The sequence below is a fragment of the Schistocerca piceifrons genome, chromosome 2 (assembly GCF_021461385.2).
Source record: "Schistocerca piceifrons isolate TAMUIC-IGC-003096 chromosome 2, iqSchPice1.1, whole genome shotgun sequence".
NCBI lineage: Eukaryota > Metazoa > Arthropoda > Insecta > Orthoptera > Acrididae > Schistocerca > Schistocerca piceifrons.
In genome coordinates, this window is record NC_060139.1 from 1,105,909,111 (window position 1) to 1,105,935,042 (window position 25,932).

At 44.0% G+C, this 25,932-nt stretch overlaps 1 long non-coding RNA gene across 1 annotated transcript in view; it reads left to right on the forward strand.

Annotated features, from left to right (window-relative positions):
* Nucleotides 1–2,338: 2,338 nt before the first annotated feature.
* LOC124777971 overlaps nt 2,339–25,932 on the forward strand; it is a 164,176-nt gene continuing 140,582 nt past the window's right edge. The window contains exon 1 of the long non-coding RNA XR_007015814.1: nt 2,339–2,405. This is a non-coding gene — a long non-coding RNA (uncharacterized LOC124777971). The remainder of the gene's footprint in view (nt 2,406–25,932) is intronic.

Here is a 25,932-nt window from a genome sequence, read left to right on the forward strand (position 1 = left end):
ACTTCAATGTACTGGATTATTTCGATAATTTACGAGCAATTTGCAGGTCCGTAGGCTATGTAGTGAGTGTTTTGTATCAATGTGTAATAAATAACGTACATGAAAGTCGTCACTAAATAAATTGTTCCAAAATAAATACACTCCTGGACTTGCATTCGGGAGGACGATGGTTCAATCCCGCGTCCAACCATCCTGATTTAGGTTTTCTGTGATTTCCCTTAATCGCTCCAGGCAAATGCCAGGATGGTTCCTTTGAAAGGGCATGGCCAACTTCCTTCCCTAATCCGATGAGATCGATGACCTCGCAGTCTGGTCTCCTCCTCCACAACAAACCTCAACCTCAAATACACTCCACAGACTGAGTCCGTTTCCCGCCATCCCCCCCCCCCCCCCCCCCCCCCGACCGAAATGAGAAGACTGTGCACTCTGATCATAGACTGTGTACTAGGCAGTTGGAATCTGGACATCATGGTGACCACTCAGAACAGAGCTACTGCCTCAAAATGTTTAAATAAACACTGCATGCAAAATAAAGGCTTACGTCCATCGTGTCCAGCAGCCCAGCACAGGTCGAGTCCTTTTCCCGCCCATTCCAAGGAATAGGTGGAGGTCAGATGGCTAAGGTTAGTGGAGTTTGCCCAAGTGAGCTATTTTCTTGCCATTTGCTTAGGTTGGGGAAGGTAGCCCTAGTGACCTTCCATCCCCGCCATTTTCTGTGGGACGGGGTGGAGGGGGCGGCAGTTGGGAGTGGGGGAGGGATTACGTTAGTAGAGGTAGCGAAACTGACCTATTTTGACGCCAAAATTTGATCTTCTTTCCATTAAGTCATTGCGACATTGCCATATCTATCGCCGCCATCTTGAATAAATATGGCAATAATGCGGATTGGGGCAACATTGGCCTTGTCTCCCTACTATCCAGTTATAAGTCACACACAAAGGATACAGAGTAAGAAGTTGTGACATATGGACTGTTTTGAGTGTGTAACTGTGCAGAGATTACATCTACATCTACATCTACATCCATACTCCGCAAGCCACCTGACGGTGTGTGGCGGAGGGACCATGAAGTTTACTTGGAATTAATGTAATTTCTAGTGCTATGCTGTATATGTGATATTTTATACCAATTCTGTAGTTACTCACTTCTCTGTCTACATGATCTTACAGCAAATGCTTACTGAACTTGCCGGCTGCTGGAAGTTTTCCCCAATTTGACCACGTTTTGTGTGTTGAATACAGGTACGAAATGGCCAGCGTCGAAAAGAATGGGGATAAACAAAAGTGCAACTGGAACTCCTAAACGTATACAATTGGTCTCAAAAACCGAGGAAAAGCGAAATTAATTTACATGTTGCTTTGTTTCGCCACAATGGAAAGTAGAATGACAGTGAAGTCGGCTTTAAGTTTTAGCTGATTTCTTAATGTTAGCATCAACAGAAATGCATTATATTTTTAATAAAAGCGATAAATATTGCACACAAAAATAGGAGAGTAATTAAAACGCCATCTGTCGGTCGTATACCTTGGCGCATTTTTGTATCCTCTTACCGAATATTTGATTGCACAATAGACAAATGACGTCAGAAACTAAATACGACGTTCTCAGGAAGTTTCTATCTGAACGAACTCGTCTGATATATATTTCGTACGATAGTGTTTCTCGATAACTTAAATATGTACGCCTGCAAATCCATTTATTCAATCAAACATTCGCATTTTTTCTTATTTTCATTTTTCGTAACGATTTTTGTTCAATAATAATAATGCTACTGCGGTGGTGGGTGCAATGTTTTTAATCACGACACTGTAAACTTGCACGACGCAGCTCTTCCGCAAGAACTTGCAAATAATTTCTGAAATTAACTTACCGAAGCGACTTGCGGAAGTAAACTTGCACAAGTTTTTCTTTCAGTGCAAACACGTCAGCAAGCGCTCGCACGAGTTACTTGCGGAAGTTGTCTCCTAGTGGACACAAGCCATTAAGACCCGATCGGCAGGAGTGACCTTTCGGAGCGCCAAGCTGAGACGGGTGTCCGAGTGCAACGTTTGTGTACAGTGGTAACCGCTATTAATGGCGAAAACTGAAACGTGCGAAATGTACGACGAGAAAGTGGGGGGGGGGGGGGGGTTAGAGAGGGGACGGGGATTCGTACGGGAAAATGTCGCGGAAGCTGGCTGGTAGGTGAGCCGTCAGTCGGCCGGCTCTCGCCGAAGGCCACGGCCGCGGTGGCTGCCTACCGGAGGGTGGTGCGCTCTGTCGGCGGGTCGGGAACTGCGCGGCCCACCTGCCACCTGCCACCTGGCCGCCGCACCGCCAGCTCACTGCTCAGTCCGTACTTAGGCACGGTGCGGTGTTGAGCGTCAGGTGGTCGGAGGCGTGTGCTGCTGCTGCCGCCCAACGAGGTTTGTCCACACTCCACTAGCGCTGAGAGCACGCCCGCGCCCAGGGTCTCGCATTCTGTTGCTAGCCGCTGGGGAGCTTCATCGTGGAATTCGACCGGTAGCTCGGGTACCGACGTAGCTGCTGGCGCTCACTATACGTCACTGCCCGACGTGCGACCGACGACACCGAGAGCTGCCCTTACTTGGCAGTTGTTTGCCAGTCGGCGAGGACGCGTGCAGTGACGCAAGTGGGAGGCAGCGTAGGCGCTGGGCGCGGCGCGGCAGACCGCGCCACACCCAGGGCTGCTCGCGACCACGGTGTGCCAACGTTACTCACCAAAAACTACTGCATTTCGGAACTATTTCTCAGAATTACGAAACAGTATAGTCGTTTTACCTGTTGTGTCTCTTTGCCAAGTAAATTACGGAAGTGAGGGGGAGCCAGGATTCACTGGCTACTCTCTTCGCGACTAACTTCAGACATCCCTGCAGTTCGACTTTTTGGGGAAATCTTCCACGCTGGACACGGTTTGTAAAACGTGTGTGTGTGTGTGTGTGTGTGTGTGTGTGTGTGTGTGTGTATACCAGAATAACTCGAAAAATAAGCTTCACACGAAAAAATGTGTAGAATCCAGAGATGATTGTTTTCGAGGGGGGGGGGGGGGGGGGCATCTGCTGGTGCTAAAATTAGCCCGCCACCCCAGCCGGTGGGGGTGGGGCGGGAGGCAACTTTAAAATTTCAAATGGGAACCCCCATTTTTTATTGCAGAATCAGATTCTACATAAGAAGCTACCTACATTTTGTGTTAAACATTTGTTTTGCTTCTTGGTAATTGGCGCTGTAATTAAAAAAAACCATGTTCTCGTTTTTGGGTGGAAGATGGTAACGGATAAATGAAAAAAAAAACTTATTTACTTTGTAAATTTTGATTCGCTAAAACTGAAACTCTCCCTCTCTCCCCACAGGTTGAGGTTTGAGAGAGAGGAATTAAAGTTTTACAAATGTTGACCCAAACAACTTTGGTCAAATGGGTCAAGATTTGTAAAACTACTTCCTCTCTCTCAAACTCCACCCTATGGGGATGAATGGCTCTGAGCACTATGGGACATTACAGCAGAGGTCATCAGTCCCCTAGAACTTAGAACTACTTAAACCTAACTAACCTAAGGACATCACACACATCCATGCCCGAGGCAGGATTCGAACATGCGACCGTAGCGGTCGAGCGGTTCCAGACTGTAGCGCATAGAACCGCTCGGCCACCCCGCCGGCGCCCTATCAGGAGAGAGGGAGAGTTTTGTGACAGTATTTGAATGCTTCTCGTGTCAGTTGACCGTCGATGGTTGGAGTGCTGACACATTATCTGCGAATCCAGTAATGCTGACAACTGATGGGTCATGCATGGGGATCGTATCAACCTGTACCGCATCAAAACAGTCTGAAGATCACGCAATGAAGCGTCGTAACTGGTAGCGACAAAATAAAATCATAACGACGGCTGTAGGTGTTTTTATTTTTTGTCACGATAGTAAACGGCCGTCGTCCCAGAGACGTCCTGCTAAAATGATGGGCATACAAGAGGGGGAGTTTTAGTTTTAGCGAATCAAAGTTTACGAAGTAAATAAGTATATTTTATTTATCCGTTACCATTTTCCACGCAGAAATGAGAACATGGATTTTCTTGAATTACAGCGCCAACTACGAAGAATCGAAACAAATGTTTAAGACAAAATGCACGTAGCTTCTTAGGTAGAATCTGATTCTGCAATGAAAAATAGGGGTTTCAAATTTTGAAGTTGCCTCCCGCGCCAGCACGAGGGTGCTGGGGTGACGGGCTAATTTTGGCACCAGCAGTTCTCCCCCCCCCCTTCCCCCCTCGAAAATAATCAACTCTGGATTCTACACATTTTTTCGGGTGAAGCTTATTTTTCGAATTATTCTGGTGTGTCAACTTAAAATTTACACCCTGTATATGCCGTCGTCAACTTGTCTGTGGGTTTGAAAAGCATTTGTAAAATGTAGCAAGCGCCTAGTTCGTGAAACAGTCTATGCTCCAGTTTAAAAGAGGCAGGCGAAGCTCTGTGAAACTGCCAGTTCGCCTGCTGATCGGTGGCGTCACGTGTTCCATTGCCACCAAAGGGAAAATCTGTTGTTTCCGGTGTAAGAAGGTCCCAAGGACAAACGAGAGTTCCGCACGAGGTGCCCGCTTTTATTCTACATTCGGTGTGAGTCAGCAGGTGTCCGTAGAGTAAATCGCATTGCCTTGTGGCGAGATCCGTGAAAAGGCGCTGCCTGTCGATTTCATTTCATTAAGTTCACTTTCTGTCGCAGGAGCTGCGCACACATTCTCGCGTTTCGCAGTGGTCGCAGTAGAAACGCACAAGAGTTTGGGATGCCACGGTGTCCTCTTCCCCACGACAGGTGGTGTAGGGGAATGCCGGACATTTGCCACGCCGGACATTCGCCACACTTGCCCCTTCGCCAGGTAGCTTGAGTAGCGATCCCTCAGGTAAGGGACGCCCTTCCCCGTACTACTCCTGTCCGCTTTCAGACCTCCGTCTCCACATCTTACTCGATACAACCAGTACGTAAGGGACCTTCTTCTTCGACATCCTGGCCAAATACAGAGCTTCTTTTCCGAAATCGAAATATTTATATCTTTTGGGAAACGAAAGCAATACCGACGATTATCTCAGTATGTAATTAGTCCTGCCAAGTATAAATATAGATTCCTCTGTCTGTACGGTAGCTTCCTTTCACGCTTACTGATTGCGATAGAAACAGTCCAGCGGCATGGCAGCAACAAGAAAGGAACGATGAAACGAGAATGCAAATGTACGCTAATCATTTCTTTTTTATCACTGCATTTGTGCCTACTTTAATTACTACAACTGCATACCCAAAAGACAATAGTGAAAGAATAAATGGGTTTGTGAATGTTTGAAAAGAAGAACGACATACTCCATATTAATTTACTCTCTAAAAACATTAGTTAATAAAGTCTAGCGGGACAATGTTCAAAACAACTGAAAACACCTTCACTAAATAGAGATAAGAGCACCTATGATTGACATGTCATCTAAAGTCGACTTACAATTTTAAAATGTTAGAAATAAGGAAATGAAGTAATACAGAATGCTACGCTTGTAACGTACGCTATTGTTTTACATTGTTTAGCTCTGGTACAGCGTCACAGAGAAAGCATCTTAGGTTCTGGGGGGAAAAGCCGTAACTGTAATTATCTGCGCTACAACAGAAAAAAGGACAACTTAAGGAAAAAATAATGTAAGCTCACAATCGACTTTGAAGCAGATAGTTCCTGTGACTTAGTATGGGCAGAGGTTATACTCGACTACTGGAATAAATTAATAACTGGCTCCTTTTACCGACCCCCTGTCTCAGATGAAACAGTTGCTGAACAGTTCAAAGAAAAGAAAACTTGAGTCTCATCACAAATAGGTACCCTACTCATACAATTATAGTTGGCAGTTACTTCAATCTACCTTCCGCATGTTGACAAAAATACATTTTCATACCCTATTGCAAATAGAAAACAACTTCCGTAATTGTTCTAAATGCTTATTTAAAAATTAGTTTTAACAATTAGTTGACGAGGCCATTCAAATTGTGAATGAATGGTTACGAAAACACACTTGACCTCTTAGCCACAAATAATCCTGAGCATTACGACGGATACAGGGATTAGTGAACACGCAGTCGTAGAGAGGCTCACTTCCGTAACAAAGAAATTCACCAAAACTAAACGCGAAATACATCTATTTATAAAAGCAGCTAAAAATTCAGGTGACGTCTTTCTAAGAGATAGTCTCCAGTCCTTCCAAACTATGTAAATGGAGACCATATGTGGCTTAAGTTCAAAGAAATAGTATCAACAGCACTCGAGATATTCATACCAAATAAATTAATAAGAGACGGAACTGATCCCCCATGGTACACAAAACACGACAGAAAGCTGTTGCAGGAGCACCGCAAAAGGCACGTATAATTTAGACGAACGCAAAATCTCCAAGATTGGTGAAGTTTTACTGAGGCTCGAAGGTTGGTGCGGATTTCAATGTGAGATGCATTTAATAGTTTCCACAACGAAACTCGCTCTAGAAATGTGGCCGAAAATCCAAAGAGATACTGGTCCCATGTTAAGTAAACCAGCGGAAAGGCTCAGTAAGTAAGTACCTTTACTGCGCGACAGCGTCGGTAATGTTACTGAGACAGTGCCACTAAAGTGGAGTTAGTAAATGCGTTTTCCGAAATTCCTCCACCAAAGAAGACGAAGTAAATATTCCGGAATTCGAAATGAGAACAGCTGCAAACATAATTTAGAAGTAGGTGTTGCAAAGCAACTGAAATTAAACTGTCAGTGACAGAGGAAATGATCAAATATCTTTTCAAAAAGTCTCTAATGTATAAGAAAAGTAGGTCTAATACATTTTTTTCTGATGTTCTTTAGTAACAATTTTCAGTAGTAAGCTCCTTGCTTTTACTGACCTGTTTAAAGATAATTCACAATTTAGTAAGAAATTTTAATTTTTAAAGGACTATATCTAAATGTATTTAAGTAGATTTACATCTACTATAAATGTTTGTAGCTAAACTTAAATAAAAAATATTTGAAGTGCCAAAATTGTCTACCTTAGCATCAGATCAGTTTTGGGATGTCAATTTTAGGTGCAATTCAAAGGTTCAGTTCCCATTTTCTTTTATGAAAGCGTATACTATCAGTTTAACAAACCATGATATTTTAGGTGATAGTTGCGATTCTGAAGCTTCAGAAAGTTATTTTAGAGCTCACTATTATTTAATAGTATGGCCATAATATTGGAAGGCAGAAAAAAGTTATTTTAACGTGACAACAATAGGGATACTTTTGTGAGGCTTGAAACACTTTTTAATTTTTACATTAAAGGCTGATTCGCATCACACTTTGCACAGGCTTTGGACCGTGAAAATGATAAATGACCATCTACCATTCTGGCGTGTGTAAAATCAGCGTAAACACGCTGAACTAATGTACACTCTATTTACAATTGCAACTTCATATTAGCTCCGATAATGCTGCTTCAATGTTTTAATAATTTTATGTCAGTAACCTGCGAGGATTCGGTGATCTTCATAGTTTTTAAAACATTATTTTTAACGTATTTTAGTCCAGTTTCTGAATATGGGCAATGGCTTTCAAGCAAGGCCTAATGTTGCCAGTCTCTTCATAATTCTTTATGATTCTCTCTATCCTGTCGTCCAGATTCAAGTACTTCTTCTTCCTCTTCTTACCTTCAAGATTCATTTGCAATTTCATTTGTGAGCTCTGCTTCCTTTTTCAAGCACTCCAGAAAATAGTTGATTTTAGGGTGAGGGTTTCCAGTAATACTATTTATTTAGTTGTGCCACCCTTCAACAACATTCGTCGTTCGGTTCCTTTTTCCGTAACAGTTCCACATTTCTATTGCGATATCCTCCTTCTCTAGCCAGTTATCCACAAAGAGTGAAAAAATTGAGAGAACCTTCCGGTATCAAGAGCTTCTGCATGAATCTCAATCCATCCATTGCTTACGTCCTCCGGTTTTACAACTGCCAGCGCTGCATACATGCTGACGTGAAGTCTTAAATACTCGTTCTAGCGGTACTCCTCAGTTAGACCGAGAACTCGAGTTCTTCTCCATAAACTCTTCTTCATATGGAAATAGAATCCATTTATTTCAGTTATGGGAAAAACTTGACGAATGGCCGATTTCGCAGGCGCCTCAAAGTCCATCTTTACTTGTTTAGGACACCACTCAGAGACTGCCTGTTTTATCAGACGAACATACGTGTCTTTCTTCTTATTAGGGAGCAGTGCAAATACAGTAGGAAGAATGTTTGTTTCTTTAATCGGGCCTCCAAAGTCTACGTGTATGGTGTAGATCTGTGCAAACTGCTTGCGGCATCTCTTAAATGTTACATCCATAAAAAAATGGGAACATGTTTTTAAACTTTCTTTTCCTTTGCTTCCACTAAAAATCATTAATCTCACCTCTAATCTACTGCCATGTCCCATTTTTAATAGATCTTCATGAAGATCAATTTCATAAGAGTTCGTAGGCTCTTGTCGGTTCCCCCACTCTTGACTCCATCGACGACGCACGGTTCTCTTCATAGATTCTGAATTGGGCATCACCGTAACAAAGTCATGAACTTTATTATGTAGATTTCCCATTTGATCCGCGTTTATCTCCGATAACTGTGTAGTTTCTTCTCGAGACCTTCTCTTCGCTCTTTCCACTTGCTTTCTCACTTTCAGAGCTGCATCGTCAAGTGGTCCACAGAGATGTTCTAATACGCTCAACACTTCTCCGTTCCTCGAAAGCAGCTTTCCCTTGCAATGATCCGCTTTTCGGCGTAAGCACATCCATGTAACAACACCTTCTTTAGATTCCCTCTGTTTAAGATACGCGTAACCTTTCTAACGAGCAGGAGGCCTGCCCTTGTAATAACTTCCTTACTGATGGTCACGTTAGGAACTTGGAAAGCAAACTGGGCGGGCGGGTGAGGAGGAGGAGGAGGAGGTGGAGGAGGGCGGAAGGGGGGGGGGGTGACAAGGGACCCAACCCTTCGGAGCAGGTAGAACCGTGGCAAATGTCCGGACACCTTGTAGGGCGCAGGCGGCAGACTGGAGCTCGCTCACCCCCGTCACCCCAGTCGGCCTCGCCGGCCATTGCAGTGCAACTCACCCACTCGGCGTAGCTCGTACAGGTACAACCGCAGTAGTCACCGCCGCGCCGCAAGTGAATGAGCGACGTGGCTGTCACAAATTTTCAATTTCTGAATGGTGTAGCCAGGACAACCGAGTTGCTTAGCCGTTGCATTGGTTTGCCAGAGTTGTGAGGAGAGACAGACAGAGAGCTCGTGAACCCAGAGCGGCGCTCACTTAGGAGGCGGCGGCGCGCACTCCTCACCGACGAGTCTGTGAGTCTGCACTGCCCTGGCAGGAAAATGACTAAAGTGGGAGCTCGAGGTGGCCAACCATTTAGAAAAAAAAAAAAAAAAAATTGGCGAGCGTCGGGAGGCACATTAAGCCGTTATTCAGGCAGCGGTGTGGGTACAGAACGGGAAGCCGAGGGTCGGTGGGAGGGGAGGCTGCAGAATGCCGAGTGCAGTCCCTGTGCAGAAACCTTTTTTGTGTGCAAATTTTACATTATGTACACTGCAAACAAACCGAAATAATGTCGCAGTATATTCTATTTACTAATATATTCGTAAAAGGCATGAAAAAGAAGAGCAAAGGAAAATTTTGGATTGCAAATAAGTTTTCGAGGAAGGAGTGGCCACGAGGACTCTTCAAGCAATTTTCCGAGGAGGGGCTGTAGTTAAACCTCGCAGTCACAGGGGTGCACGTGCTCGGCCAGTTCCATTCTGACCTCGGAGCCGCTCTCGGCTGCTGCACGGTGCCTCACACCACTGCTTCCCCATTTTTACGACAAATATCACGCAGTACGTGTAAGTCGTGAACTGTACAGTAATAAACGTATCTAATTTTAATACTCCAGGTTCTCGTGTACGCCTTACAGTCGGTTCCTGGAAAGTTACGCGCAATCTCAAATTTTCCTTCACCCTTCATTTTCTCACTTTTGATGAAACTGTCAATAATCACAGTTTACTGAGCTTTATTCCGTTTATTTGCGGTGTAAGTGTAAAAATTAAAAATAAGAAAATTGCCACATAGGGACACGACCCTCGAATTACACACATCAAAAACAGTTTTGCATCTGCTCGGTTCCGAGAGTTCCGGAACGTGTACAGAAAATTGAATTGATGTATGCCTGTATTCGTCGTGGCATACTGTCCACAAGTTCATCGAGGCACTGTCGGACCAGATTGTCCCCTCCTCGACGGCGATTCGGCGTAGATCCCTCAGAGTGGTTGGTGGGTCACGTCGTCCACAAACAGCCCTTTTCAGTCTGTCGCAGGCATATTCGATAAGAGTTCGTGTCTGGAGAACATGCTGCTCACTCTAGTCGAGCGATGCCGTTATCCTGAAGGAAGTCATTCACAAGATGTGCACGATGGGGATGTGAACTGTCGTGCACGAAGACGAATGCGTCGCCTGTATGCTGCCGATGTGGTTGCACTATCGGTCGGAGAATCGCATTCACGTACAGTGCGGCCATTACGGCGCCTTCCGTGACCACCGGCGGCGTGCGTCGGCGCCACACAATGGCACCCAAAAACAGCAGGGAACCTGCACCTTGACCGACCGAGGTGGCGCAGTGGCTAGCACACTGGACTCGCATTCGGGGGGACAGCGGTTCAGTCCCGCGTCCGGCCATCCTGATTTAGGTTTTGCATGATTTCCCTAAATCGCTACAGGCTAATGCCGGGATGGTTCCCACGAAAGGGCACGGCCGACTTCCTTCCCCAGCCTTCCCTAATCCGATGAGACCGATGACCGCGCTGTCTGGTCTCCTCCCGCAAACAACCCAACCCCTCCACCTCGCTGCACTCGCTGGATAGTGGGTCTAAGGCGTTCAGCACAAAGTACGCGGACGCGATGGAACCGCGCTATTCACCGTTTAGGCATGGTTGAACAACACGAACCGTGTACTTCCTTCCTGGTAAAATGACTGGAACTGATCGGCTGTCAGATCCCCGCTTCTAATAGGCGCTGCTCGTGCACGGTTGATTACATCTTTGGGGCTCTGAACAGTCAAGGGGACTGTGTTTGTGATACAGTATCCACAATCAACATCTTTCTTCCCGAGTTCTTGGAACCGGGGTGGTACAAAACTAAAGTGATCATCTGTCTGAATGGTTACCGCTACAGCATATTGGAAAAGGCAGAAACAGGAAAATGAAAGTTCTACGAGTTGAGTGCGTAATAAAATATATTAGCCGACCTGAAATTTTTCCGCGTGGTCAGTCTGGGGCGACTGCGCGTCCTGAAGGCAGTCAGGCTCCCGCCTGCCCACTTCCCCCCCCCCCCCCTCCCCCTGCTCTGCCGGTGTGTGACTGTGGTCCCTGCTTCCGTCGCCCCGCTGCTCCCCGCCTCCGCTCTGTTCTCGACACCAGGGGTTCCCGACCATCCGGATGCCAGCCAATATCACCAACTACATTTAGACGATTCCTTAAAATTAACCCTCCTGTTTTCAAAGTGACGAAAGATAAAAAATAATTAAATCGAGGAAAGGTTAGGAGACGGAGGATCCTGCATATTGCTAAGACTTTTTAAAAAAATGCCGTGTTTGGTATCAGCGATTTACATCCGTCGATAAGTCGCAAAGTTAGTAGCCCAACTCGAACGTATAAAGCCGAATAGAAGTCAGTTTAAAATACAGTGGTGGGTTTGTTCAACCACACAGAGTCGTTTACCTAAAAATAGTTGTTATTTGTGTCCGATCGATGTTTGAAAGTTTACGGACGTCAAGACACAAGCACAAGCGATCGCAGAAAGAACGCCGTGTAACGGACAGCTGGGGCCAGTGTTACGCGGAGAAAAGCTAAATACTTGCAGGGCTATATTTCCCAAAAGAGAAAGTGCTGTTGTCTGTCGCACGTCGGCCAGCGCGTGGCCCTGCTGCGCCACAAATCCTCGCCACGAGCTGTTCCATTCCGCTCTCTCTAAACACTCCGTTCAAACTACACGTTTCCACTTCGACAGTGAATAAGTTAATAAAGAGCGGCAGCGCAGTAATTTCTGCTCTAGAAAATCACTTTGAAGTACAAATATATGTTGGTTCGAGCAAATAAATCCTCATATAACTCCTGTGAATATGCAAGCTATAATAGTCTGTTACAGGACTCTTTTGTTTCCGTTTTTTGTGCAGTGACTTGCCCTTCCGGAGCCTCACGTGCACATGGATTGTACACAAATGTAGAGTTTCATTGGATGCTAGGGCGAATTCATCTCCGTATTTTAAAAATCGGTATTGTTACAACTTTTTTGTTGTATATTAATGGGTACTTACGACCTACCTGTTCCCCAAAGTGGCACTACTTCTGTTTTATCAAAATTTTTTCCAAAATGTTATGCTTGCGGAATTAACACATTTTACTGTAACCGGAAGTTCACAGTCTGAAAATACTTGTTCCTCCTCTGAGAATGGTCCGAGAGCTCCGATATGTACTTGAAATTTTCCGCCGGCCGCAGTGGCCGAGCGGTTCCAGTCCGGAACTACGCTGCTGCTGCGGTCGCAGGTTCGAATCCTGCCTCGGGCATGCATGTACGTGATGTCCTTAGGTTAGTTAGGTTGAAGTAGTACTAAGCTCTAGGGGACTGATGACCTCAGAAGTTAAGTCCCATAGTGCTCAGAGCCATTTGAACCATTTTTATATATTTATATATTAGTAGCATTAAAAATATATATAGCCTCCGTCCTTCCGAATGTTGATTAGAGTATCGTGTAAAAATCTGAAGTCTGTCAAACACTTTTCGAGGTTTTTGGTAACAACGTTTCGTCGCCCATGTACGAGTGATCATTAGAGAATGGTGTAAAAAATTGAAGTGAATCGGTCAAGAACTTTTCCAGATTTTCAATAACGTTCACCGTTCACATACTGTGATGAAAGACGTGCACTTTTCCCACTGCTACTGACAATATTGTTCATGCTCACTTGTCAGCTTGTGGTTGGTTGCAGTATTTCCTACAGTGTAATTTAAAAAAAAAAGATAACTCGAAAAAATGGAATAAAATTGTAGTTTTCAATCAGATAGCAGTTGGACCCGGTTGCCGAATTTCACTCGGTGGTCTCCGTGTGCCGCTAACATGAGGATGCCTGCCCCCGCCCGGCTAGCCTTGCGATCTAACGCACTGCTTCCCGAGCGGGAAGGCGTGCTAGTCCCCGACGAATCAGTGTCGAGGTGCGGTGTGCCGGCCAGTTTGTGGATGGTTTTTAAGGCGGTTTTCCATCTGCCTCGACGAATGGGGTCTGGTTCCCCTTATTCCGCCTCAGTTACACTATGTCGGCGATTGCTGCGCAAACACTGTCTCCACGTACGCGTACACCATAATTACTCTACCACGCAAACATTGGGGTTACACTCCTTTGGTGTGAGAAGTTCCCTGGGGGCCGGACCGCACAGTAAACCTGGGTTCTGTGTGTGGCGGCGGTGCGGTGAGTGGACTGCTGTAGCCTGTTGTGGGGCTGTGTACAACTGACGGCTACGGCGTTGCTAGATCCCCAGTTCGATACATACACAGAACATACGAGGATGGGGCGCACGCAGAGTTCTCCTGAAAAATTAAAGGAAACATGTAGTGTTATCCTAAATCTCCATCTGTACTCTGTGAAATACCTTAGAGTGCAGTGGGGGGGGGGGGGGGGGGGGGTTACGTACGTTAGGCAGCACTGACGATTTTGCGTTCGTGGTCCGCCCCCTCCCGCCACTCTCCTGTTTGATTCACGAACGCTGTGTGGGAAGAACGGCCGTAGTCTGTCGCGGAGGTCTCACCTCTTCGCTTTTCCTGCTGTGCTCATTTCCTGCAACGTCTGTGTGAGTACGTAGTGTGTTGTCTCAAAACACTCCGTGGAACGAATACTCTAGGAATCTTCCTGATGCACACCACCTCTCTCTGGCAGAGAACCGCAGTTTGTCGCCTAGTTTTGTGTGTTGGCTGCTGCTGTGTCAGAGTGGTCACGTGAAGCCCCCTGAGCTGGCGCACAGTCGCAAGAGAGCCGCAGGCGTCCTGCGGCGGCGCCAGCTGTTATCGCCTGTGTGAAAAGGTTTCCAAATACTGCTACCGGCCACAAAATTTGACGAAATCTGCATCATGTACGAGAGGCCTTTGAAAAGTCCGTGCAAAAATAAAAACTAATACGTGTTTGGGGTGAATCGTTTTAATTTTTCGACATAGTCTCTTTTTAGACTAACACACTTCATCCGACGCTTTTCTAATTTATTGATCCCTTCCGAATAATAGGAATTGTCCAAGCCTGCAAAATAGCTATTAGTTGCTGCAATCACCTCCTCGTTTGAATAAAATCTTTGTCCCGCCAGCCATTTCTTCAAATGCCCATATAGATTTTTCCTAATCGATGAGTCCAAAGTTCAAACCAAATATTTGTGTACACTTGACAATGATTTTCGCAGTGTCAATGAGGATACACAATTTTTGCTTGAAGAAGCGGTACATTCCACCATGAGTGGGACGTTTGGCAACGCTGCTCTACGAATATTATCTAAGCTTTCACTGATGTATAAAAACTCAATGCATTGTTGAAACTGTTGAAAGGTTGTAACAGTTAGTCGACAGGTTACTATGGAAGTGTGATGTGATTATGTACTACGTGCAGTCTTTGTCAGTTTATAACGTACAAAGAAGTGTTAGTGCCGAGATACAATGTCGAAACAACAAACTTTAATTTTTTTCTTTTCTAATAAAAGACATTGTATTGCAAAAGACAAAGACGAGTGTGAGTCTACTGAAAGAAGTGCTAGTGATTTGACGATGAATTGCGTAGGTCTACCAAGTCTTCAGTTTCTTTTCCACAGTTTTCAAACGATAAATGTGCTATTTCTGGCCCATCCGTAAATTGCAGTTCTAAACAAAGTACTGAACGCGAGATTAAGCATCAGCAAAAATGGGAGTGTAAGTACAATTGGTTGTACTTTGATCACGAGCGGGGTGGGGCTTTCTGAAAATTGTGTGAAATGCATTTAAAAAAAACGATATCGAAGCTCTACAGAAAACAGGAGTGGTGTTCATTTCTAAAAGCGACATTAATCTTGAAAAGTGGTTAAAATTTCAGAGCGAAAGGTCCACATATATTAGTAAGTATACTGCATCAGAATTGTTGACTTGTTTGGGAGAGTCTTTAGACTTTCAAGATGAAACACTTCTGCATGAATGGCAGACGAATCTACAAACGTTTCCAACCAAAGTGAACCGTCTTTAGTAGTGCGATATGTTGCACCGTCTCCATCGTTTGAAGTGAAGGAAAGGTTTTTATGTCTCGTTGAGTTCAAAAGCTCTTCAGCTGAATCCATATGTACAGCAATTGTTCTTTCGACGGTGCTGCTAATTTTAGTGGTTCTACACTCCTGGAAATGGAAAAAAGAACACATTGACACCGGTGTGTCAGACCCACCATACTTGCTCCGGACACTGCGAGAGGGCTGTACAAGCAATGATCACACGCACGGCACAGCGGACACACCAGAAACCGCGGTGTTGGCCGTCGAATGGCGCTAGCTGCGCAGCATTTGTGCACCGCCGCCGTCAGTGTCGGCCAGTTTGCCGTGGCATACGGAGCTCCATCGCAGTCTTTAACACTGGTAGCATGCCGCGACAGCGTGGACGTGAACCGTATGTGCAGTTGACGGACTTTGAGCGAGGGCGTATAGTGGGCATGCGGGAGGCCGGGTGGACGTACCGCCGAATTGCTCAACACGTGGGGCGTGAGGTCTCCACAGTACATCGATGTTGTCGCCAGTGGTCGGCGGAAGGTGCACGTGCCCGTCGACCTGGGACCGGACCGCAGCGACGCACGGATGCACGCCAAGACCGTAGGATCCTACGCAGTGCCGTAGGGGACCGCTCCGCCACTTCCCAGCAAATTAGGGACACTGTTGCTCCTGGGGTATCGGCGAGGACCATTCGCAACCGTCTCCATGAAGCTGGGCTACGGTCCCGCACACCGTTAGGCCGTCTTCCGCTCACGCCCCAACATCGTGCAGCCCGCCTCCAGTAGTGTCGCGACAGGCGTGAATGGAGGGACGAATGGAGACGTGTCGTCTTCAGCGATGAGAGTCGCTTCTGCCTTGATGCCAATGATGGTCGTATGCGTGTTTGGCGCCGTGCAGGTGAGCGCCACAATCAGGACTGCATACGACCGAGGCACACAGGGCCAACACCCGGCATCATGGTGTGGGGAGCGATCTCCTACACTGGCCGTACACCACTGGTGATCGTCGAGGGGACACTGAATAGTGCACGGTACATCCAAACCGTCATCGAACCCATCGTTCTACCATTCCTAGACCGGCAAGGGAACTTGCTGTTCCAACAGGACAATGCACGTCCGCATGTATCCCGTGCCACCCAACGTGCTCTAGAAGGTGTAAGTCAACTACCCTGGCCAGCAAGATCTCCGGATCTGTCCCCCATTGAGCATGTTTGGGACTGGATGAAGCGTCGTCTCACGCGGTCTGCACGTCCAGCACGAACGCTGGTCCAACTGAGGCGCCAGGTGGAAATGGCATGGCAAGCCGTTCCACAGGACTACATCTAGCATCTCTACGATCGTCTCCATGGGAGAATAGCAGCCTGCATTGCTGCGAAAGGTGGATATACACTGTACTAGTGCCGACATTGTGCATGCTCTGTTGCCTGTGTCTATGTGCCTGTGGTTCTGTCAGTGTGATCATGTGATGTATCTGACCCCAGGAATGTGTCAATAAAGTTTCGCCTTTCTGGGACAATGAATTCACGGTGTTCTTATTTCAATTTCCAGGAGTGTATATCAGGAGTCCGCGCTCGGTTGTCAGAGAGGAAGGGCCATAAGCTGCCATACATTCACTGTAGAGCACATGTTTTGTCAATTGCTGCCACCAACTCTAGGAATAAACCCCATTATAAAACGCACATTACATGTTGTTAAAGACATTTACAAACTTTTTCATGGTTTTTCCAAACGAGAAAATGTTCTGCATGAAATTCAGTGTGTTTCAGAGCAACCTGTTTTAAAAATACCCGAAGCTGATACATCCGATGGTTAAGTACGTATCGCACAGTTCATGCTATTTTTCTAACCTGCAAGTCCATTATAATGGTATGTAAACATATACACAATGATGGCGCGGATTTAACAAGTTTAGCTGGAGGAATCTTGTTACAAATGATGAATTCCAATTTCATTGTAGGTTTAGTGATTTTAGACGGTACGTTAAATGCAGTCTCAAACTTACGTAAAGTTCTGCAGAGACAATCACTTACAATTTCGCAAATCCATCTACTTGCGTCTGGAACATTTAAGATACATCGACTGTCTTTGTGACTGCGATGTGCAGAAAATGAAATTCTTAATAAAACAAAAAAAAACTGCAGGAGGACGCAACAGAAGTTAAGGGTGTGCTATTCATAGGGTGACCAGACGCCCGGATTAATCCGGGCATGACCTCCTTTTTAGCTCTTTGTCCGGAGTCCGGGCGGATTTTACAGTGTCCGGCTTTTTCGCAAAGTTGAGCGTAATACAGTTAAATTTACAATTTGTCCCGTTCTATTACTCCTTTCTTAAAGGGAGAATGAACTATTGGCACAGCCTTCATGATAAACACGCACAAAGGCGGTGTTAGTAGGTGGCACCAGGATCGTCGATGTTATCGTTGATCGACCTACAAGTGAATGCAAATATCGATTATTTAAAATTTTCGTAACGTATCTTCACTTTGTATTGGCTTGGCTTCCTGTAGTGCACGTATGATTTGTGAGTGTAATTTTTAACCTAGTGAGTTACGTAAAATATTTGGCTATGCCTAAACGAAATTGTACATTTTCTGATGTACTTTCCTGCAAATATCCTGCTTTCAAGAAAGGGAGAAATGAATTTGAAGCGGAATGAAAGATATGAGGAGCTGGAACGTACGTCTCAGTGGCCAATAAAGGTAAGAAATAACTCGACAGATTAACTGTCATGGTTTTATTTCATTGTTTCATAGTCATTCAGTTTATTTTTATTAGGAAGGTTAAAGTGCAGTTTACATGTCGTCAGCTGCTGCTTGAGTTGTAGATGTTGGTAGCGGTGCGTCGAATGAAGGGAGTTGAATGGTTTTAAGTTTTTCGCTTTGTAAACAATTCCGTGTTGTTGACATATCAAAACAATTGACGCCACATTGTCACCACAGTCAATGTTTTTAATTTTTTTATATTGCTCAGTTAACCACCATCTGACTATCAGTAATAATTGACAACTAGTTTTAATTCCCGGCAGAAACACTCAATCTTATTGGCTGCCTAAACGCTATAAAACGAAATGCATGTTGCTTTGTTACTGAAATGTTAAATTTCTTGCACAGGTGGCCAAGATCTTGAGCATAACATTGATGTGTCCTCTTTTTTTCTTCCTTTGCCCACCTTTTTGAAGCTGTTTGTTCTCCTTTTTAAACAATTGCATCATTCACGAACGTAGAGGAGGAGATTCATTGCTATGAAAAGCGCAAGGAAATTTGTTAAAAGTATGATTGATGAAATTGAGCAACGGTTTGATGAGAGGGCAATAAAAGTGATAGAACTAAGTGCATATTTTGAAAGGTTTAAAAAATTTCTAGAGCTTAGTGATACTGATTGTAAAGAACCATGCTTGATTTTGGGACTTACAAACGTCGATGCTGTTATTGCAGACTTGCATTCTTTTAGGTACGTTGTTAGTAATAAATTACACGTTACGTCTTCTGATGTTGCTTCTTTCATTCTAAGAGCCGACATCGGCTACGAAGTACTATGGACACTCGCTGAATGTGTACTGTGCGATGTGGAAATGTCATTTAGTACAATGAACAGGGTGATTACAAAATTAAGGAATAGGATGGTACCAGGAAACGCCCCAAGCTTTTGTGAAGATTTCAACTGATGTGAACGACTAGCCAACAGAACATTTTATTGATGACGTCATCAAGAGATATGCTGTAAAAAAAAAGCCTCGGCGTATTAGTTTGATGTAAATATGTTTTTTTTTCATGCAATAAAATTATTTCATTTTCAATATAATTAACTTAGGCTTAGCCTAACAGCTTAGTACTTAACCTGCATATTATTTAATTATATATTAGCTATTCATGAAAAATTTTAAATATTAATAGCGCTGCTACGTCTTTAGAACGCTATCACTTAAATGTTAAGCCTATAACTTTGTCCTCTCCCCCCACCCCTCGCCGTCAAGCTATATATCATCCCCGGGGGGGGGGGGGGGAGTGGCTGTTTTCATCACTGTTATCAAGCTCCTCTTCAGTCTCCTGAGGCGTTTTGCCTTTCATAAAGCTAGGTTTAGTCACCACACGAAATTCTTTTTCGTCCACTTTTTGACAATCACTCGACTCCCTTGATTCACACGAATGCCAAACACAATGAAATAGACCAATATGGTTGAAACTTGGTGTGCATTCTTTCGAAAGATGCTACTAACTAAACATGACCTTGATACGTGCTGGTGCTTCCATCTCTCGGACTTTGCACTGACTTTTCAAACACCCCTCGTATTTACCTAAATGTTTCGAGAAGATACCTCGCCATCAAGCTATGTTGGCATTACAAAAACTTTTAACACGTGTTTATACAGTTATTAAAGCTTCTTTATATGACTTCTGTGATCATCCTGTGGAGAGAGAGAGAGAGAGAGAGAATAATCTAGTAAGAGAGGATGTCGTTTTGTGTATTGGTCTTTCGTTCGCATGAAAATTTTATAAAACTATCACTGACTTTGTTCTTGTGGCGTGGCAGTTTTCTCGTGGTTTGTTGAGGCAGCGCTATTTCATGGCTTTTTTGGACTTCTTCACCACTATTCACATACTTCCCAACGGTGTCTTTGAAGCACGTTATACAAAACAAATCAGCAGTGCAGAACATAAGATGGCGGCCAAAACAAGGCTGTGTTCGATTTGACTATCGATATGTCGATACTGATATTGTCATTAGCGATGTTTTCTGTATGTCATGCGGTCGTATCACTGTTGTTGGTTGGCGTAATATATTACAAAATGAGCGACTGTTATAATTTTGTAATAAAAATGGCAATATAAATACTTATTATTTTCAGAATTACAAAGGAATTTCTGTCATGTACTTTACATTGTAAGAGTACTGGATTGGAATTCGTAAAGAAGTATATAAAATCAGAAATATCCAAATAAACAGGAACTTTTAAAAATGTTTTTTTTTGTTTCAAAAAAATATAATAAACATAAATCATACTTAAGAAAAAATTACACTTTTCGTCGATGGTCCAAACAAATAATTTTTTTACAAATAACACATTTTCGGTCTCGAGCCCTAGGGCAGAAAATTCACCACCCCAATTTCGATTCTGCAACTCCTTGGGCTTCGTCGTCCTTTGGCGGATCTAAAATAAGACTGATGGTTTGACGGAGTTCTCTTCTTAAAGTTGGTTTTTCAAAACGTCTTAATATGTCTGGTCGCATCATATCTGTAGCCAGCCTCTTTAGGTTCAATTCCGAAATATTTCCTTATCTGCAGAGCCCCTCTCGACAGTAACATAGAATTGTATCCATTAACGTTTAATAAGTTATAAAATAGCCAGAGAGGCCAGCGAAGCGTTTTCCTAGCACGAGAATACGAATGACATAACTGGTCCAGCGTATCAACACCACCTTTGCCAGGGTTATGAAACTAAATGATTTCCGAGAGTTCTCCAGCACATAGTTCAATCCTTTTTCAAGCATAGTTGACAGAGTAAGGTTACCACAGAAACAGAACACTGTAGATTTGATACAGAACACTGTAGAATTTGGCTGTCTGTCCTTAATGTGAGGAAAGATTTCAGCGTACCCACTGTCTTCTCTAAAAGACTCTTCACTGTTGCTATGGGTGTAAACCACCTGTCCGCAATTAAGTTTCTGTTGGTTCCATGAAAAGAAGTATTGAGTTTTTCACAGTAGTATCGAGCCCCACAGGTATATTATCTGGTGTAGATCCCTTACCTGGATACACTTCTGCATCGAGTACATAAAATGTTTTTGTATCACGTAGTTTTCTGGTTTGGAAGGAATATACATTTTATATGGACGTCTGCCTCTGAATCCAACTAACTGTTCGTCTGTTGTGGTGTGGTCGAAAAGTACGTTTAGTTCTTTCATTTTGTTTATAGTCCGCCCCAGGTAGTTGAGTGGTCAGCGCGATAGAATGTCAATCTTAAGGGCCCGGGTTCGATTCCCGGAGATCTTCTCCGCTCAGGTACTGGGTGTTCTGTTGCCCTAATCATCATCATTTCATCCCATCGACACGCAAGTCGCCGAAGTGGCGTCAAATCGAAAGACTTGCACCAGGCGAACGGTCTACACGATGGGAGGCCCTCGTCACACATTATTATTATTATTATTATTATTATTATTATTATTTTGTTTATGGAGCGCGCAAGTACGTCCAGGAAAGGGGTCAATTTGTCACTCAGTCTTCTCTGCACCCGAGTGTCTTTGTCAGCAAATCTGAGACGGTTTGCTAAGAATCTGATACGCACTTCAGACAGTTTTACCGGAAATATTCCTCTTTCACTGTTTGTGTCAAAAAGCTCTTTTGTAAAGACACCTCCCCCTTTCATCATTCCAGCGCTGCAGATCGGTCCTGCAACAGCGTGGGTTTCAATATAAGCAATGTTTTCGGTGTATGAAAGCTTTAGGTGCTGCATCATTGTAATTTTTATCACCGTTGTTTTTTTGTATTTAGATCTCTGAGCTTCAGTTTATTTGTTTATGCACTCTGTAATCAAATCTAAATTTTCTTTTGTAAAGCGCAAGTGCCAACCATCCAGTGCGCTCTGTACATCCAGTGCGCTCTTTACATGTCTCGCTTTGTTTTTGTCCCCTGGTAACCGCACTACAAGATTCCTTTTATGAGTGCGATGAACTTCTCTTTCGGCGGTCCACTTTAACTCATTTTTCCCATAGAATTTATTTGAAGCTTTTGCGATATTCGCCTTCGGTGAATCAGAACACTGAAGACGGTCAGGTGGATTATCTTTATCAGGTTCGGAGAATGGCACAGCCGGACTCAGAATTTGACGTGGAAGAGCGTCTGATAGTTCTTATTCATTTTCAGGTTCCTCTCTGTTTTTAAAATCTGGAATGACACAATTCTGTTCATCGACTTTATCGGTTTCAGAGTAAAGTCCTTCAGAATCTGAACTGAAGAGCATGCGGATGTCGTTTTCTTTCACCTAGAAAAAGTCAGTTTACTGATAGTCTTCAAGTATCCACTGTAATTGTTGAAAACAGTAAGTAATTTAAGTTTCGTAAATAGCATTGTCATTATTTCTTCGTTTAAAGTGAGTATAAATATACTCTACTTAAACATCATACTTACAGATACAAAGAATCTTAGTTCTGAAATTTCTTATACCGATTATTCTACACTGGAGTGCACCTGTACCTGAAACGTTAAATAACGAGAAAATCAAATGGTTCAAATGGCTCCGAGCACTACAGAACTTAACATCTGAGGTCATCACTCCCCTAGAACTTAGCTAACCTAACGACATCACACACATCCATACCCGAGGCAGGTTTCGAACCTGCGACTGGAGCGGTCGCGCGGTTCCAGACTGAAGCCCCTAGAACCGCTCGGCCACATCGGCCGGCTAACGAGAAAAGGATAAACACTGTTGTTACTTTGAAGGTAACACACATACTGATTTGTTAAGGCACGAAACTACTAGGAAGTGCAGTGCTGTGTGCTGGCCATTAGGTACAGTTTTTGGGAGCACTGGGTGTACCCCCAATAGCATTCCTGTTCTTGTAATATTTGCATTTGAGTAACACACTGAGCGAAAATGGAAAAAGTTTGCAATGAAAAACAGGGGTCGCTATGATTTTTACTTTGGTGCATATTATGTAATATGTTGCTGCATATAAAATTTAGGTAACACTGAATTTCGCTTTAGACTTGGGTGAAGGTCTCTGTCTGTCATTAATCTCGAGAAATTTGACCTTATGTAGCACAAACATTTGCGACCGAGCGCGTCAGCGATAAAGCTAGAGTGAATTATCCACACATTCCTCATATGTCATTAACTGTTTCACATATCGAAATGGAATTTTGGCAAATGTTAGCACGCAAAGAGGAGAGTGTTTTGCCATGTGGCTATTATGATAAACTTCGTTATCTGCCGTGTTATTCCACATTTTACAGACTTTTTTGATGAAAGAATGAGACTTTTTTGATGAAAGAATGAGACTTTTTTGATGAAAGAATGAGATTTTTTTGATGAAAGAATGAGACTTTTTTGATGAAAGAATGAGACTTTTTGATGAAAGAATGAGACTTTTTTGATGAAAGAATGAGACTTTTTTGATGAAAGAATGAGACTTTTTGATGAAAGAATGAGACTTTTTTGATGAAAGAATGAGACTTTTTTGATGAAAGAATGAGACTTTTTTGATGAAAGAATGAGACTTTTTTGATGAAAGAATGAGACTTTTTCGATGAAAGAATGAGACTTTTTCGATGAAAGAATGAGACTTTTTCGATGAAAGAATGAGACTTTTTCGATGAAAGAATGAGACTTTTTCGATGAAAGAATGAGACTTTTTCGATGAAAGAATGAGACTTTTAAGGACCCTAGAAATCTGGAGAAATGTAAAATGCCGTGAGGTTTGGAACAACATACGTTGGGTTGTTTGGGGGAGGAGACCAAACAGAGGTCATCGGTCTCATCGGATTAGGGAAGGATGCGAAGGGAAGTCGGCTGTGCCCTTTCAAAGGAACCATCCCGGCATTTACCTGAAGCGATTTAGGGAAATCACAGAAAACGTAAATCAGGATGGCCGGACGCGGGATTGAATCGTCGTTCTCCCGAATGCGAGTCAAGTGTATTGCGCCACCTCGCTCGGTAATATCATACGTGAAAACATTGCACATTTATTTTGGTATTGTGGATGTGCTTTTTCATAAGCTGTTGACGTTACCTTTATGCAGTTCCTTAATAAACCACTGTTTCCGAATTCTCTCGGAATTGCATCTTCACGACGTGTTAGTGACGTGAGACTGTAAACTCAGCTGTGTTTTGGCGAAAGAAGCAAATTTCAACATCGCAGCAAGAGAAATGTAGGTTTTACTCAAAACTGGCCACTCGTGACACTTCTGTGAAAGTTCCAAATGGCTGACAAACCAAGCGAGAATAAATCGTTGCTTTTATTGCATTTTCAGCGAAATTATTTTTAGATACTAACCAAAGCAGAGGTGAGAGTAGATGTTTTTGAATGGTCACCACACAGGTGTGGGCGTGGAGGGCCCCACTTAATATTTACAAAAACTACGAGAGCAGACTTGAGTTTGGAACGGTCCTTGCCCTCCGGCCGGCGCTCTGCACGCCCCCCCCCCCCTCCCCCCCCCCTTCTGTAGCGCCTGCCACGGTATTCTACTGCAGTCGTGTAAATAGGGGCGGTTCGTTTCCGCCCCCCACCAGCAAGTTCGTGATACAATTTGATTGCGTGTTTTTTTTTATCAGACAGTCAGAGTATGACACGAGCTCCACAGACCAGTTTGCAGAGACGAGCCGGCGCTAGGCGGTCCGCGTCCCCTCCACACCGCTGCGGTCACAGTGACGTCACCCAGCAGTTTCTCCGCTTCGCCTCTCGACGTAGCATAGCGTAAGCCGTCGGCACACGGGCCGTGCTTTTGAACGTTAACGTTGAGCTTGCCGAGTTAACTTGCTGCGGAATGCTCAGAAACGACTCGACTTGTGTATACGGTACGTGGACCCCGACGTGGTATACGCGATTAGCAACGCGCTCCAGCGGCAGTTGACGGCTGTATTTAGCTCTTAAATCACAATGTTTACGAAACGGACGAGCGTAAGATTCCTATATTGGCTCTATTAAAACGTACATTTCCTAAGTCGTACAGGTTGTTTTGTCTGTAGTATACGTAAATAAAAACCCGAATTTTTGTGCAAATGCTATAAGGTAAAACTGCAACTACCATGTCTGGTCAATAAGGACGTCGGCTTACGAGAGTTCGATTACTAACATTGCGAAACAACTTTACAACAGTTGTCTACTAGGGAAAATCATTTCATTATTCCCACTTTTTATTAAAACATTAAGGCCATTCTTACTTGACGACTGTACCTATTCAGTAGCAGAATATTTACAAGATATGGAACACAAAACTTAAAAGAAAAAAGGGCAAAATATATTACTGCAAGTAGTGCAAGGTCGCCTGTGGATTAAGCCAGTCGAACCGAGTCACACCTCAAACAGAGCGCACTCGTATTTATATAACATACAGTGTTATAGTATATACTTAAATTAAACTAATAAGTAAGAGAGCTTATTAAAAACGCCAGGGTTAGTAAAAAAAGGTAGTGGGATGCGAACCACCAACACGTCACTCATTTCCTTCCGAATCTGTGGCACTGCTCTCTGCCCTAAAACGACCTCGACTATTTGGTAACTAGCCTATACGTAACGTGTTACATCTCCTGAAAAGTTTAATCGTACCAATGTTACTAACTCGAATTTAATTATGACTAATTGCACCGACAAGTGCGTTTTTGATAGATACTTAGTGTCCCGGTCCTTACCTTCAAACGGCTTACTCTCAAAACACGTAAGTTACAATAATTCTTTGACCACGAATACGGCGTTTCTCGTCATTTTAGTACAACGAATCGTACGATTAACGACGGGTTTCCGAGAGATCGTCAATTCGCTGGTGCCCAGAAAGGACACACATACATACGGGCTTCAACCGAAAGCCAGTATGGCGCCTCACGGCTCTGTACCGAAGGCAGACGGCGTGCATGTGACGCAGGAGGCGTTCAGAGTATCTGACGCTCTACGTATTGTTGTAAGCCTCCCAGCTCCCCGCACCCTGTTGCCCCTCGCCCATC